Raw genomic sequence first — 17,229 nt, 5'->3', positions numbered from 1 at the left:
TTTCTGCAAATAACTTTTGAGTCCTTGTGAAGAGGCTGACACAGTGTTAGAACTTCTCAAGGAGGACGTACAGAAAAATGCTTTCCTCAGATGATTGAATAAATTATTTCATGTTATGGTTCCTATACTTTCTGATTTATAAGTGTAACTCTTCCTAGGCTCTATACAACAACTTAAAAAAATTCTCTGGTATGTGTGTGTGTCTGTCTGTCTGTCTTTGTGTGAGTATGTATGTGTGAGTGTGTGAGAGTGTGTGTGTGTCTGTGTGTGTGTCAGTCTGTCCATTGATTTTGCTTCTTTTTTATTATCTTTGTTTTTATATGTAATCTAGTTTGTTTGCTTTTTTTGCATGATTGGGTTTTTGCTGCTGCTGCTGTTGTTGTTATTATTATTGTTGTTGCTGTTGTCATTATGAAGAGAGAGAGAGAGAGAGAGAGAGAGAGAGAGAGAGAGAGAGAGAGAGAGAGAAAGGATGGGGTTGGGAGGTGGAGAGTATCTGGGAGGAGTTGGAGGAGATGATCGCATGATCAGAATATAGTGTATGGAAAATTTTATTTTCAATGAAAATGACAACAATTCTCTTACTGGTGTCAAAAGCTTAGTTTTGAAGGGAAAAGAATGAGCCAAGTACAAGCCAGACTACCTGAGTTTGATCCCCCAGAACCCACAAAGGAAGGAGAGAATTGATTCCACGAAATAATTCTTTGACCACCCCACATATACTATGGCAGGTATACTGCAGTACATATATGAAACACACACACACACACACACACACACACACACACACACACACACAGTATTTTTTTTAATTTGCCTTAAATATTGAAGGAAGAGCTCATAAAATTCCTCATTCTACCAGAGTAATTGAGATTCTGTCCCTTGTCTCTTCATAAAGAGAGAATGGTCAGCTTGAGTCACTCAATCTAATATCTCACATTAACGAACCTCTGTTGATTACTGCTCTCCCTTATCGCGCTGAGTATTGTGTTCATTGATCCTTTTTGCCTTTGGTTCTACAAACAGGACTGTCTCAGAGGGAAGCTGTATGATCTTGGACTGGAGCCCAGGCTATTAACAGTTTTCCAAAAGGTGCACCCAAATACTCCTGTCAGGGCCAGTGAGGAAAAGAATGCTTGTTTGACAGATCAAATTCTAATTCTAAGTGGTGGTGCACCCCTCCCATTCACCTTCGTGAAGACAGCAGGAAAATCTTTTGAAATCAATTAGAATAAAGCACCCCCAGACTCCACTAAATTGAAAGATGCCAGGGTCTCACTACCAGGACGTATTGATTAATCATTGCCCTAAAATACTCAGACGCAGACGATAGAAATGTTAATATTTGACAACATTCTCTTATATATCAATAAAACGTTGGACAGTCCCTGAAATTCTCCTCACTCAGCTGGGTGGGCACGCCATGCAAAGACCTTTCTTAGGCAAGCTCTCCTGGGAGCAGTTGAATGCAGAGGGAGATGACAGCTGATGGTCGCCAATGTCCTTCATAATTTCAGTGGTTAGGTGTGGTAGCTGCCCTTTAAATGCTACAGAGTCAAATCATCTCCATTGTGATTCATGGAAAAGGACAAACTTGAAATGATTGCACAGATTCAAATTCAGAGAGCCCTGCAGTATGGAGGCATATGTTGTGTGGAGGGAGTGTAATTCATGGGCTGTAGATTAGTCCCTTTGTAGATGTGTGTGGGAGGGCTCTCTGTCTAGGAAAGAATTTGTCAGACTTCTACATTTTCTTTTTGGTAACAGGACACGCGTTGCCTTTTACATGTGTTGATTCTAAAGCACATGAGTCTAAATTTATAAGCCGTACCAGAGAGTGCTGGCACTGGAGGTGATTCACAAAACGTAATTGTGAATTTTCCATCTCTCAGGTCTTGCCAAGTGCGTGTCTGAGAAGTCTGCCGTGTGGGAGCTCCTGAGGCAGGATCTGCTGATGACTGGCACCTTCGTTTTCCAGACGTTCTGACGTGTATAGAGGTGTATTGATGATGCTTAAAGTCTGGCTTCTGTTAGTATAGCTGGGATTACTCGGAAAACAGTCCAGCCACTAGATAGAATTAGAATATGGTGGGTCACATGAAATTAATCAGCTTTATTTCCTATTTAACCTCCAGGCACCTTTAATATGCTTATAAAACTTTGCCTCTGCGTAACAAAGTATGCAGTTTGTTATGCATTCCAAGATAAGTTACCAAGCTCATTTTTGACTGAGGCAAAATGAGCATTTAGCAGAATTAGTTTTAGGAGGGGACAGAGGATAGGAGATGCTGGGGCTGAGCTCCAAAAATCAATGCACAAGATTCTCCTCATGCGTTTGGAGAAGAAGAGTTATTACCATGCTCCAGAGGGACAAAAGGCGACCAGCAATGTGAGTTCTCGGGATGAGCAGCCACAGGCTGCTTCTCCAGGCGGGAGGTTAGGGTGATGAGCTGGGACTAAAAGTAACTGAACAACCGAAGGTGAGGGCAGATTCAGAGGTGCTGAGCTGAGAGTACTGGGAAGGGTACGCTAGCTGCGGGAGATTAACAGTGCCCAGCAATTGAATCAAGAAGGCAGGTTGAAATTGAGCAATGGGTGTATCTGTGTGTTTCATCCTCTGATCCAATATTCTCTGGGCTAGAGACTGGTAATGCTGGCTGCCTGGGGCTAAAAGTGGGGTAGCAAAAACTCCACACATCATTTGTGATATCATAATTATAGCATTGTGCACACAGGGCAACAATACCAGTAGTCACCCTCCCTTCTAGAATTCATTGCTGGGCAGTGGTGATCTCTCCTAGTTTCTAAATGGGGAATGAGGCCAAAAACACAATGAGAGGGTAGAGTGGAAGCTCAGTGGGTAAATGTATTTGCCACCAAGCTTGACAACCTGAGTTCCAGTTCTGCAAAGAGACATCCAAACCCTGCAAGTTGTCCTCTGACTTCCATACACATGCTTAATGCACATGCATGTGGGTGTGTGTGCACGCATGCACACATACATACACATACATGTAAAGTGTTGTAAGTTCTTAAAACAAACATCATAAAAGCACCCTGACCTGATGCGCATTGGCCACTGGGGAACTCAAATGTAAACCTAAGACCATGACAAATCTATTCTGGCTACCTGAAAACTTTCCGGAATACTGTTTTATCCTTTTTAAAAAATAATTGGGTGTCTTGATGTTCAACTCCCTTAGCATTAGAACTGGGTTAATAAGCTTCATCTTAATAAACCTGGGGAAGAATGAGGTGTGAAGATTTAATTGAGACAAGTAAGATGGAGGGAATATTCCATTTGGCACCTCAGTGGTGGCAGGCATTAGAGAAATGGTGGCTATTGTTCCTGGCAGAAATCGGGCTTTTTACCAATTTGCATTTTTCTTTTGAATGTTAATGGAACAGAGGAGTAAAAGGTGGATGCTCCTTCTTGTTTCTTTCTCCCCAGTTTCTATTCCTCAATATGAAAATTCTTTACTGTGGGGCGGTGGACTGTGAAAGGCACCCTGATTCCTGGCTGAGATAGGTTGAATCCCTGGGGACCCTAAAAGGGACAGCAGGAGCATTCCCAGTCTCCCAGGATATCAGGCCCCTCACATAGCTACAGCCTCCCACAACCCCCTGTAGAGAAGTTTGAGACAGATAAGTCTTCTAGGGCAACGCCACAAGCCCCTCCTCCACAGGTGAGGACATGACCACAGGTCACATAGGCTCAAGACAGATCAGTGACATAGAAGCAGGACCACAGCCCCAAATATGGAGATGAGGTCTTCCCAAGCTCTCAGGCCAAACCAATAGGAAGTACTGGCTGTCAGACCATCCCAAAACTATTTAAGAATCCTGTTCAGAAGGGTTAAAAGTGTGCGGGAATTATTCCATAGTCTGAGAGCTTCTGTCATAAGAGCTGTGACACCGCGGCTTGGGGAAGAGATCTGCTCTCTGGAAATGGCCACCAGAGGCTCCCCTGCACCCCTCACCAGCTGGTCAGTCCCCTGCTGGCTCAGCCTCGCCAGGTGGAGCAGCACCAGCAGTGGAAGTGGCGAAAGCCATTCCCTTCCCTGCCTGAGTTCTTTCCTCTTCTCCTGAACCCGAGCACCTAGCCGAACCAGAGCTCTCAGGGAAGACCCCTGAGCACAGCCCCTCATTCTACTTTTTCAGATTTCAAACTTTTGGAAGATTCTAAAATGAATGTTATCATGTATCCATTTTCAGTTGTGTTTATCTCTAATCTGAAGGAGAAAACTAACTCATTTACATAATCTCTCCATTCTGGTAGGTATAAGGTATTCTATTAGCTTTGCTTATAAAATTGAAATAATAAGTCTTATTTATTTACTTCTTTATTCGCTATTTTTGCTTTGGTCTGCTGCTGGGGCTCAGGCTGACTGTAGTCCAGGCTTGACCTTCTTCCTGCTCCATTTCTTCTGCCTCCATTCCCAGTCGCTAGTTTCACAGATGAGCACTGCCATGCAATGCCTCACTTCCTAAGGACATTTTTATTTAAACGTTTGACTTAAAAATATCCTTTCATTTAAATAGAGTACACATGTGCAAAAACACACAAACCAAGAATAAATAATGTATGTCTGTATGTATGCATATACCATGTGCAAAATATATATATATGTATATAATCCAGTGTGGGCATCACAGATTAGATTATGAAATACACGAGGGTCTGTATCCCTCAAACATCCCTCTCCTCTCCTCTCTTGAGTCAGTAACTATTCCAGCTTACATTCTTACAAATTAGAGTTTGACGTCTTTGGCCCTAAACTAAGTCATTTGGGTTTCTTTGTACTTATCTTCCTTGACTCCTTATTATATTTCAGACTCATCCCTCTACTGCATGTAGCAGTAATGCTGTCTTTTTAGTTCTATATAGCATTACATTAGATATAACGATGTTTTCATGGATTCTTGAAAACAAGGAAAAGAAACGGATAAAACTCACACATAAAAACAACAGCAAGACAAAAGAGTCAGATCATAGGAAGAAAGTAGTGAGGACGGGTTACAGTGCCTGGGTTTCTTGATCAGTCTTCCCTAGGAGGGCAAGCAGGTTCTAGGGCAGGCCACAGGTAGCAAAGTAAACAGGATGTATATTTACCTGTCCATCACAGACTGTGCCAGAACGGATGTTTCCCAGAAAGCTTTGCTCTGGGGCTCACTGTGACTGAAAACTCACAAAGACTCATGAGTTTCTGAGACTGTCCTTCTAAATTTGATCATGGAGTATAATGGACGGTGATGAGGGATGGAGTTAAACCTCCCAGTCTGGTCCTTCCTTCAAAAACAGACCCAGGTCTATACTCTGTCTCTCTGCCTCTGCCCGGCCCCTGCCACGCCCCTTGGCCTCAGAGCTCCGCCCCCACCCTGGCCCATAAACTGCTCTGTCCTGTACTCCTCTGTTTCACTATGCAGTTTGGCTGTGGCTCCATTGCTAAATCTGACTCTCCAGGTTATTTTTCTTATGTTCCCTCTTGGCTGTAAATTTGGCTTTGCTTTCTATCTTCCAAAAACTTCTAAAAATCTCTGGATACCATTTTTCTTGTAGTTTTAGAGCCAGCCTTTCCCTTACACATTGGGAGGTAACATAAGCGAACATTTGTGGTCAGTGTGTATACCTTTTGGCTGTTAACTCTTTTACAGAATTTAAAATTGGGGAGATGGGCATCTAAATCAAACAAATAAGCAGCACACCAATAAAATGCACATTAACATATCAGGAATTAATCACTCGTGGGAACTGATTTAATTCTGGGAATTTAAAACTGAATTTTCACAGCTTATGAACCAAATTTATCAACAGACCACTTAGAAGGCAAAGGCATTAAATGAAGTTGACTTTTGAATGGTACAAGTCACCTTGCTCAGTAGAACAGAAAACACTCAATTCAATCAGAAACTCTGTGGGGCCCTAAACGTTCCTAAGGCTGAAGTCAATTGGGAATTCTGTCATGCAGAATTTAACAATAGTTTGTCCTTCAGTCTCCAGCTCCCTGGTGTTCCTGGCCTCCTGCCAGAAGCTTCCTCCAGACAGCTTGGGCAGACCGGGAGAGGAGGGAAGGAGGAGGGCAAGAAACACCCAGCTAGTTAAAGGGGAAATTAGTAGGTGTAGGGAGATGCACACGATCTTGTGGTCCTCGGGAGCTCACTTCCACCAGTGATTGAAAAAAACCCTGAAAGGTTATTAAAAAACAAACAAAAACTAGGCTCATAGGAAGCTCAGCGGGCAGCACAGGCCTGTAATGCTTGCTGGCTGGGAGGCAAATCTTGGAGCACTTGAACTTTTTCCATGAGTAGAATGACATCAGAGTTGGAAGGAGATAATGAAGGAGAATGGAAGGTGGGGAAAAGCAGCGTTCTCCACACAACCAAACAGGGGTTTGCAACCTTGCCTTTCAGCTAGTCCTTCTCATTCTCTCTAACCCGTCTCTCTCTGCCTCTGTCTCTGTCTCTCTGTCTCTGCCTCTGCCTCTGTCTCTGCCTCTGTCTCTGTCTCTCTCTCTCTGTCTCTGCCTCTGTCTCTCCACATCCCCCGCTTTCCACCCACCCCCCACCCCTTTTGAGAAAGGAATGGTACGGTCCAGGTGTGCCTTGGACTCCCTATGCTGCCAATGTGGTCTTCGAACTCCTCAGTTTCCTGCCTCGGCCTCGAGACTACTTGGATTACAGGCATGCACCCGCACACCAGCATTTAGCCGCTATCTCTTTGAAGACCTTCCTGGGTGAGGAACTAGGAAGCAACAGTTTGCCCTAGATAGTAAAGGGAGAAGCATCACGTGATAATAAAGCGTGCCTTCCCTTAGCCTTCTGGACAGTTCTGGATCACGCCGCTACCGACTGCCAGGAGCTAAAGACTTCCTACTAGCAGACCACCAAAGAAGGTAAGCATAGAAATCACCAAGGCAACCGTGCCCTCATTAACCAGACCAGCGTGTATCATTTTGCTGATGCCAGGCTAGGGACCAAGCTGTGTTCCCAGACCTATGAACATGGGTGTGTGTCACTTATCATTTTAAATCTGCATATTTTTAAAAAATTTTATTCTTAATCTGTTTTACAGTCCAGACTTTATCCCCTTCTGGGTACACCTTCTGACTGTTCCACATCCCATACTCCCCCCGACCTTTACATCTCCAAGAGGATGTAACCACCCAAGCACCCTCACCTCACCAGACCTCCTCAATCCCTGGGGCCTCCAGTCTCTTGAGGGTTAGGTGCATCTGACTGAACCCAGACCTGGGACTCCTCTGGAGGCTGTATATGTGTTGGGGTCTCATATCAGCTGGTGTGTGCTGCCTGGTTGGTGGCTCAGTGTCTGAGAGATCCCTGGGGTGTGGGTTAGTTGAGATTGCTGTTCTTCCTATGGAGTCGCCCCCCTCCTCAGCTTCTTCCAGCTTTTCCCTAATTCAACCACAGCTTCTGTCCACTGGTTGGGTGCAAATATCTGCATCTGACTCAGCTGCTTTTGGGTCTTTGGGAGGGCAGTCATGATAGGCCCCTGTTTGTGAGCACGCCACAGCCTCAGTAATAGCATCAGGCCTTGGATTGGCCACTTGAGCTGAATCCCAGTTTGGGCCTGTCATTGGACCTCCTTTTCCTCAGGCTCTTCTCCATTTTTGTCTCTTCAGTTCTTTCAGACAGGAACAATTCTGGGTCAGAGTTTGTGACTGTGGGATAGCAACCCCATCCCTCACTTGATGCCCCCTGTCTTTCTACTGGAGGTGGGCTCTACAAGTTACCTCTCCCCACTTTAGGGCATTTCATCTAAAGCCCTCCATTTGAGTCCTGAGAGTTTCTCACCTCCCAGATCTCTGGTACATTCTGAGGGCCACCCCACCTCCTACCTCAAGTTGGTTGGTTACTCCCATAACATCCATGCCGCTGTAACACCCATCAGTGGGCATGTCCTGTCAGGCTAGGCATTATCTGTAGATTACAAGGGTCGTAGCAGGCTCAGATTTAAAGTTCATTTTCCGCTCTGGTAGTGTAGACACTGCCTTCCTGCACTGTGGGAGCTAGCCAGTGGGAAAGAAGCTACCGGCTTGCTTTCTCCCTCAGCATTGACTCACAGATGTAGCGTGATCCACAGTAGGCTCTCACCTTCGCATTCTGATGGGGCAATCAAGAGTAACGGCAGCAGCTTGAAATGTTTGTTGGGAGGGTCTAAGGGAACCTTCTGATGGACAGGTCAGAAGGGGTCGTTTATACCCGGCACTGGACTTTTATTTGGTAGCCTATGATATCGGGTGGAAGCCCTGCCCTCAACATTCACCACCATGGATATTATCGGAAAACTCTATGTAAACCCAGTTTAGCTGGGCAGATTAGAGCAAATCTTTCATCCCAGCACTTGGGAAGCAGAGGCAAGTGGATCTCTGTGAGTTCGAGGTGAACCTGATCCACATAGTGAGCTCCAGGTTATCACAGTGAACCCAGTCTCAAAATAAAGCAAAACGAAAAGCCAAAGACAGACAGACAGACACACAGACAGACACACACACACACACAGACACAGACACACACACACACACACACGTGATATGCTTATATTTCTGTAAATGTAGGAAGCTTCTACAGTAGTGGGTTTCCACGTAGCTTTCTCACAGGGCTTGAGTGTTAGTTTCCCTCCCCTGACCTGCTCTCCGGCCCTCCACCTCACTTAGACAGTTTTGCTTCACTCTGAGGCTTCGATGACGTCACTCATATGTGGTGCTGCTATAATTTGGTTCCATTTAACTTTGGGCTCCGTCCTCAAAATCCCAGGTAGCTCCCGTGGTTGTGTGAGTCCTACTTCTTCTCCTGGCAGTTAACTTCCTGGGGTTCCGGCTGGAGTAAGCCCTACTCTAAAGGCTTAGCCTGCACCACGCTGCCTGAACAGTTACCCCAGGGCTCCCAAACTCTACACCACAGTATCTCCTAAGGAGTTCTGTTAACGTGTTACAGTGCTGCCTACCACCCCAGCCAATTAAATCATCATCTCTACACATCATCATTTTTTAAGCTCTTGTGGGGTTTCAATGCAGTGGGATATTTAGAAACTCTTGCATTAAGGGCTTATAGAAACACAAGTGTGGGGGCTCTTTGGATTTACTGATAAAGTCAAGTCACTTCATATCCTTCACATGGACCTGAAGTGTTCCCAGGCTTCCTGCCACCATGATGGGAAGGCACTTACTTTCCTGGCCTTCCCTACCTCTGCCTGCATCCTGGCGCTGCCCTCCACCCTCACCTGGCTTGCTTCGTTACAGGAAACATTACTTCTCAGTTTTCACCTTCTGATTTGTCTTCATTGAACCTCTTTCCCCAAACAAACAAACAAACCAATCGAGGTCAGATCCTCCCTGTCCCATACCAACATTCTCTGTGACATCATCATCTTCCTCCTCACTGCCACCCGCCCAGGCATTCACTCTCGGCCTTGCCATAGGATGCAATGCTCTCACATTCTTAGGGTGCACCTAAAGTGCTCAGTTCGTCCTGGGTAGGGCTCATCTGCTGCTCCTTCACAGGTCAGTAGTGATCTACTTACAAAGCCACCTTTTCTTTTGCCCCTTCCTCCTTTGCCTTGGGATAGCATAGCTTGAGAACATTATTCTTCTCCGTAAGTTTCAGTTGTATTTACAAGCTTCGTTGCTTAGAAACGCAGTGGGTGAAGGTGCAGGTCCCGTTCCCTACCATTCCCTAGGAGTAGGTGTCAGGGGGCTCGAAAGTGAAAGCATACAGTTGTACCTCCATGCAGCACAAAGGACCCTTTCAGAGACACTCCACTATGACTATGTCCTTTACTACCCTGAAAAGCCAGAAACAACTTAGGGATGCACATCCTAATGTAATGTGTCATTACGTAATGAATCATAATGTAACCGTTACAGAATTAGGTATGCCACACACATAGTCAAAGTGGACACTCATATGCTCAAGCGTGACTAAGGGTATGGGAATATCTAGGGAAAAATACACTTAAATGCTTGGCGTACTTTTAAGTCTTACTGAAAAGCACATGAATATGATCCCCCCCACCCCCGTGCCTGTACACGAACCTATTTGCTTCAGTCGTTCTTCACCATCTTAACATTTTTTAACCCAATTGCAGCAAAATTGGATGTCTACCTTTGCTCCGAAACCATGTTTATTTTAAAACGAGCGAAGCACATTTACAGTACACTTAATACATCCAGTTAGTTATTAATGTAGTTCGAGTTATTAGTGAGAATTCTCTCATTCCCTAATAGGCCAAGAAACTTTGCTGAAGGTCCTCCCAGACCCAGGGATCTCAGGTCAGGCTGTTGCTGTTTGCTGTACAGCCAAGGTCAATGTTTCTCTGTTCGTTAGAAGTGATCTAGCATTCTCTAAGATGCTACAGGGCACTAACATCCAAGGCGGTTGTTTATTCTTTGGGTTAAAGATGATGTTGGAACTTCGGTAACATAGTTACAAAAGAGACTTTCCAACCTGGCTTCTTCTGTGTACAAACATATGCAAACATAACTTTGCATCTAACATCCAAATCTCATGTAGATGGGAAAAGATTGCTAAGAGATTAACAGAGAAGATGGAACCCAAAGATGGCTACTCTCTTTTAAATAACAAACCATTTCAGAATACAACTTTTTAAAAAGAAAGCATGCATTTTCCCTCAAAATTTCAGATGATATGAAATTACCAAAACATATATTTCTGGCAGAAGGAAGTTTCTTTTACTAAGATAAATGTTTAAAATGAACTAATTTTACTCTCAATATAGTTAATAAGCCTGAGGCCATACAGAATAGTTTGCATGTGTGTATGGTGTGTGTGCATGGTGTGTGTATATGTGTGCGTGGTATGTGTATATATGTGTTTGTGGTATGTGTGGTGTGTGTGTATATGTAAGTATGTGGTATGGTGTGTGTGTAGTGTGCGTGTATATGTGAGTGTGTGGTATGGTGTGTGTGGTGTGTGTGTGTATGTGAGTGTGATATGGTGTGTGTGTAGTGTGTGTGTATGTGTGTGTGGTGTGGGTGTATGTGGATATATGGGTGTATGGGGTAGGTGGGTATGCATGTATGTATAATGTATGTGTATGTATGTGTGTGTGTGTGTGAGTGTGTGGTATGGTGTGTATGGTGTGTATGTATGTGTGTGTGGTATGGGTGTATGTGGATATGTGGGTGTTTGGGGTAGGTGGGTATGCATGTATGTACAGTGTGTTTGTGTGTGTGTGTGTGTGTGTTATGGGTGTATGTGGATATATGACTGTATGGGGCAGGTGGGTATGCATGTGTGTATATAGTATGTGTATGTGTGTGCTTGCACAGACCAAGTCTTTGTATATAGTTCCAGGGCTGTCTTGCACCCTTGACTCTTCTGCCTTGGCCTCCCACATGCTGGACTTGAAGGCCTGCTTCCCCACACAGAACAAACAGTCTGTACATGTCATTTTCATGTTCAGGAAGAAGCTGAGACTTGTGTGCATGATTGGCAGGTCTTGCTGTGTTCTGGCAGTGGAGAGCTAGACGGGTTCACACTTCTTACATCCGTGTGTACTCCCTTCCCCTATTCCATGTAGAGTTGGGGAGGGGAGTCCTGAAGTACTGCTCTGGTTGGTCTCCTTTGTGGTTCTACTCACACACAGGTCTGTTGTTCCATTCCCTTCCCCTCAATAGAAAAGATAATCGCAAAAATGAAGCGTGGGTTCTTAGCTCTTCCCATCTTAGAGACGTCCTCAGCTTCTCTACCTGCTGCTTTTCTAGAGTAGCGTCCTGTGAATGTGAGTCTGCAGAAGGCATCTCGTCGAGGAGTAGCTGGCCCATAGCAGGTACTCAGCAAGTGCGAGCTAATAGGACTTCTGTGCTTCCTCTAATCATTCTCCAAACGCTATTGGCAAATTGAGTAGCTATGTTAAAGTGCTCTCCCGTGTTTCAGTCATGGACCAGGTTTGTCTTCCTTATCAGCTGCAATCATCTCAGAAGGAACCGAAGCCCTTTTTGTTCACATGCACAATGCATAGCTGAATATCCCATCTGATGGACAGGTCCCCCAAACCCCGACCACGGAAGGAGGAAAACATTTCTGACACACAATCCCTATTCAGACCGGGGGCCAGAACCATACCAGGCACGATGCTAAGCCTGACCTGTTTTATAAAAGGAAAATCTCAGAACACTAGGGAATAAAGTGGTCCAAGCCCCGTTCCACCAAAACATTTCAGAGACTTGTCAGAACTCAGCGAGAAATCTATCTCCTGCAGCCAACTCTATCTCAACGGGACTGAGGACGGCAACCCCTGACCAGGATCCTATCTCAGATCTCTCCTGTTCCAGTGAGGACTCTCTATTTGTGTGCCTTGGGCCCTAGCAAGGGATCCAAGTTTAACTGGATGTTGCATTTTTTGAAGCGTTTTAAAATGTGTACATTTTTGTTTTTAAAGTTGGTAAGATAGAATGCAAAACAAGCTAAATAAATTCCCTTTAAAAATGTGTGTGATCAGGTTGTGCGTGCAGAGTGTTCCTGCCTTAGGAGAAGGTGGATAACAGGATTGGTTCTTCCTTGATTATTCTCGACCTCATTTTCCCCATCTCTCCTCGAATCTGGAGCTCACTAGGCTAGAGTTGGTTAGATTAGGTCTAGGAATGATCCTGCCTATCCTTCCATATCCCTGGGGTGTAAAGACAGACTCGGCTTTTTAATGAGGATGCTGGGGATCTGAACTCAGGGCCTCATGCTTGCTGGGGCAAGCATTTTACCAATGGAATCATCTCCCATCCTGCAAACTACTTTTGATAGCTAAGGGTAGAGGTGAAGAGGAAAGGATGTGTTATCAGGTGAGGTTTGAAAAGGGCTGGAAAGTTAATGAGGCAGAGAGATCCAGCCAAGTTGTTCCAAATGGCAGGATCTGACAGACAGGCCAGGAAGGGTTAGTGAAGGGATGTGCATGGGGCCGATGGGAGAAATGAGACCCAGCAGAGAGCAAGCATTCTCCACCCAGACGATAATCAGTTCTGAATCTTATCACAGAGTAGAAGAGGGACCATTAAAGGAGAATGCTGTGGGAGTCATGAGACCAGACACAGACAGATGGGGAAGTGCAAAGGAACCTGCACAGAAATTTGAGCTTGTCATAAAAGAAGCCATCGCAGGCCAACGATGAGGCTTTCCTCCCTCAATGGCTGATTCAGCTTTCCTTGGATCAAAAGGCTCTGCAGATAGGAAACTGTAACAAATGTTTTCTTTCACCCAAACAAAATTTTCAATGAATTATTATATTTGATTCTATAGACAATTAATTTTCCAGTAAGATTTTTGTTTTACACACTGGACAAGGGTCAGAGAGTCTGAGTCTAAGGAGACCCAGAGTTCGCTGGAATAATACTTCAAAAGATAACCAGGCACGTGTCGGTGAGACTGTCCTTGCAGGCGAGAATTAAGAACAAGATTGCTGGCTGTCTGAAGTAGGGGAGTCTCAGCTCTCCCTGGAGATAGGGCTTAGATTGATGTCTGACCTTACCTTTCACGCACAGTCACGGCACGCCTGGAGCAGGTGTTCGGCGCAGAGGAAGAGGAGAACCCGTGTGGTCCCAACACACCAGCTCCACATTTTGTTCAGAACCAGTGGTCAGGGAGCAGGAATGAAGGATTTTGAGGAGAAAGACAGACAGTCAGGGAGAAAAGAAAGCAGAATACACAGCAGGGGGCAGTTGGACATCAGCCAAAAATATCTCACTCGGATGCCCTGTTACAATGAAGGTCAACAGAGCTGCCAGGGATCCGTTAATGGGACAGAGTCTGAGACAGTTCATTTTGTTCCAGATCATATGTGTGTTTGGGAAGTGAGAAGAAGCGACATCACTCTGAAAATAAAACACCATGTAGGTCAGATGAAACGAAAGAAAAAAAAAACATTGGAAACTGTGACGTGAGTTTTGAGCTAAGAAGAATGTAGAGCTATGCAGTAGATGGCCACAAGAACAAAGAGATAACTAAAACTAACCAGAGCCATGCTTCCTGGGGAAGGTCAATAAATATTAATTAGCTGACGTTCACCTTGGTTGAGAAAAGCATGGGGCAGGGAAATGCCAGTCAGCAGGGCACGAGGACTCTCAACTAAAACCAGAAGCAAAGAAGGACACAGTCACACAACAGGACTGCATGCATACAAGGCCAGAGTATTTCAAGGGAAAAGCAAAAACAGGACCACCACAAGATCACAAGAGCATCTGCTTCTCTGAGAACACACCCACTTCTTAGGGGTGAGCCCCTCAAGTGCAAATGTGTCCTCCCAGGTAAGCAGCCTTGCAAGCAGGGGCCCAGAAGCCCTTTTGTCTCCATTAAGACAATTCCTTTGTCATGTGTTGCTGGAGAGCTGAGAAAGTGTTATTTTGGGATTTGGCTTCAAGGCTAGGGATTCTGTAGGCACGGCTCACTGCAGAGGGAGGGGTGTGCTTCCTCTAGATCCCAATAGTAGGTGCCAACAACACGACAGTGGCCGGCCCTTTAGTGAGTCAGTGCTCCTATCAAAATACAGGGACAGACTTGTGGTCAAAGGTTATTCTCTCCGATGACTGGGTACATGAAAAGGTGTCACACACACACACACACACACACACACACACACACACACACACACACCTCTATACTCTATTTCCATCTCTGTCTCTATAACCATTCACTCTTTAACCAGACAGATCCTCTATCTCTGTACCCCCCCTCTACCCCCATACCTATATCTTTCAGTTGTTTGAAGTCTTAATTAAAACAAAAATAATTCAATTTCCAAATCTGGGAAGCGCTGTTTACTTGAAACATGTAAGTTTGTGGGGTCCCTGTATCTCTGTGGGTGGCTTAAAGATCAATCTGGAATATTATCCCAGTGAAAGAGAATTAGTTGTTACTCAACAGCATGAAACACTGAGTCCAGGTTTTACTATAAAAGCATCAGTTCCAGGAACATTATAGCTTCTGAGTAGGTATTTACTAAATGACCAACAGAGGAAGAATGTAAGGATGAAGCCAAGTGCTGAAAACATGGGATTTATAAGGAAACTTTCCCTTTAAATGCACCCCTTTCTCCTTAATTCTACTTAAGAGAATTAAAAAAACACACAGGTGCCATATTGCTTTTTTCTCTAGCAGGTTAGCCACACAGAGCAATGTGGCTTTAGCCATGTGGAGCACGCCTCTCGGCCTCTAAGACCTGGGTAAGGGTGAACTAAAGTTCTTGAAGTATTTCCTAAGAACACCCAAGTAATTAAATGCTCTGCCTCTTTCCACCAGACACATCAATTCTTTTTCATAGACACTTTCTAAGTGTCTTCTGTATATAAAGCACGGTGCTAAGCATCTGGAAAAGAGAGGATTGGGCACAGCCCTCAATGGGAGTAAGAGACGCACATATTTGGGTACTGGATATGAGTCATGTGGACAGAGAGAACAGAGAGGAATTCAGCGCCATTCAGAGATATGTCCTCCTGCACCCCAAAACATCCGAAAAGGGGAATATTATCATAGCCTATGAGAACACCACATGGCTATGGGTGGACTCTGGAACTCACTGAGTTTCTGGAACAACAGCCATTGTTGGGACTTGAACTTCGAAGTGACTGGCAAGGCGTGAGCTGTATTGCCAGGGGTTTTTATGCAAACATTTGAATATCCAGCCAAACACAGAGAATGGCCTCATTGAGACAAGGGGATATCCAGGGAGATTGTCATGATGAATTGGCAGTCACACTAAATGCCAAGTAGACCATATATAAAGATTTTGGGAGGGATGTAGGGTAGCCACTAGGAAAAAGGGGATCCATGTTTTGCCCAATCGTCTAGGTAGTTAGCAACTGTCTTGGAAAAACAGTTAAATCTCTTTGCAATGCAGCACATTGATGTAAGACTTGGGGAAAAATGGAAAAAAAATAATTCTAAGAACTAAAACTTATTTGGATTCCTTGAATGTAGGACCCATAAAGGAATTTTGGATTCACATGAAGAGAAACATTGCTTCAGTATTTTAAGACTATTAACCTCTCAACACCAAGATAAATAAGTGCCCAGCTAGGAGAAGAACTTTATGAATGAGATACCTGTCTTAGCCAAGCTTCTAACATAAAAGATAGTCTTTTAATTATGACTTGCAAACAGGAATAGTAAGTTTGTAGCAACTGGAAAGGATAAAGTCCAACATAATTTACAATCTTATGCTAATAGCCTCATTTGAAAGGGATAGCCTTCCCCCTCCTAAGGGTCATTGCAGCTCTGTCCGGAATTCTCAAATGCACTCAGTAAGTTAGGATCCAGTTTTCATTCTCCTTCCTGTTACTGGTGTCAGGCCTATTTGTCACTATTTGCTTTGTGCTCATTCTTCTGCCAAATAAAATATTAATTGCATTTTTAGCTGCACTGCTGGTGATCAAAGAACTCTGATATGTCAGGCTAAACTGATAGAAATGGCATCCATTAACATATTTATAGGTTCAGGGCTTCTAGAACATAATTACACCCATTAATTACTTGGCGGTACTTGATTACAGGCTGAAAATGAAAGGCATTTCCAGCCGCCTCTTCCTCCATAGACCAAAGTTTCCTCTTCAGTCATACATGCCTCTCTAAAGACTTATCCAAGGGAAACAGAGAAGAGGAACTTGTCCTTCTCTGTGTTGAGAAGGCCGGATCATTAAGAGGAGCCCTTCACTAACTTTGAAATAGAATGTATGCAAGCAACCCAGAGGGTAACCTAGGCTGACTTAAAAAAAAAAACAAAAAGCACATCTGAAGTGTCACACAGTTTCCGTTAATGTCTTAGACTTCTGAGAGAGACAATTCCAAGCCAATGAATCTTGATGGGAAGGCATGAGGCTGTGCTTGTAATTTTACTTTCAAATAAACTTCTTCAAATATCACACAGGACCAAACAATTTTTAATTTGCTAACATACTTGACCATGTATTTCTAACACACACACACGCACACACACACACACACACACACACAGGGTGGGGGAGAAGAGAATGAGAGGGGGGGTCAGAGACAGGAGAGACACACACACACACACACACACACAGAGAGAGAGAGAGAGAGAGAGAGAGAGAGAGAGAGAGAGAGAGAGAGAGAGAGAGAGAGAGAGAGGCACTTATAGAACTACCCTGGTAAAAAGCTCATGAGATTTGAGGAATTAATAAACAATTATTCCGTGGACCGAGCAGCTGGGCAGTCCAGAAGCTGCCAGCTGCATTTAGTACGTGTTCT

At 44.4% G+C, this 17,229-nt stretch overlaps 1 protein-coding gene across 15 annotated transcripts in view; it reads right to left on the bottom strand.

The window, feature by feature from the left end:
• The window catches only part of Grip1 (glutamate receptor interacting protein 1), a 657,377-nt gene that overhangs the window by 262,181 nt on the left and 377,967 nt on the right, over window positions 1-17,229 (bottom strand).

Source organism: Rattus norvegicus, chromosome 7, assembly GCF_036323735.1.
Source record: "Rattus norvegicus strain BN/NHsdMcwi chromosome 7, GRCr8, whole genome shotgun sequence".
NCBI lineage: Eukaryota > Metazoa > Chordata > Mammalia > Rodentia > Muridae > Rattus > Rattus norvegicus.
The sequence above is the reverse complement of the archived record's forward strand: the minus strand, read 5'-3'. Positions and strand labels throughout refer to the sequence as shown.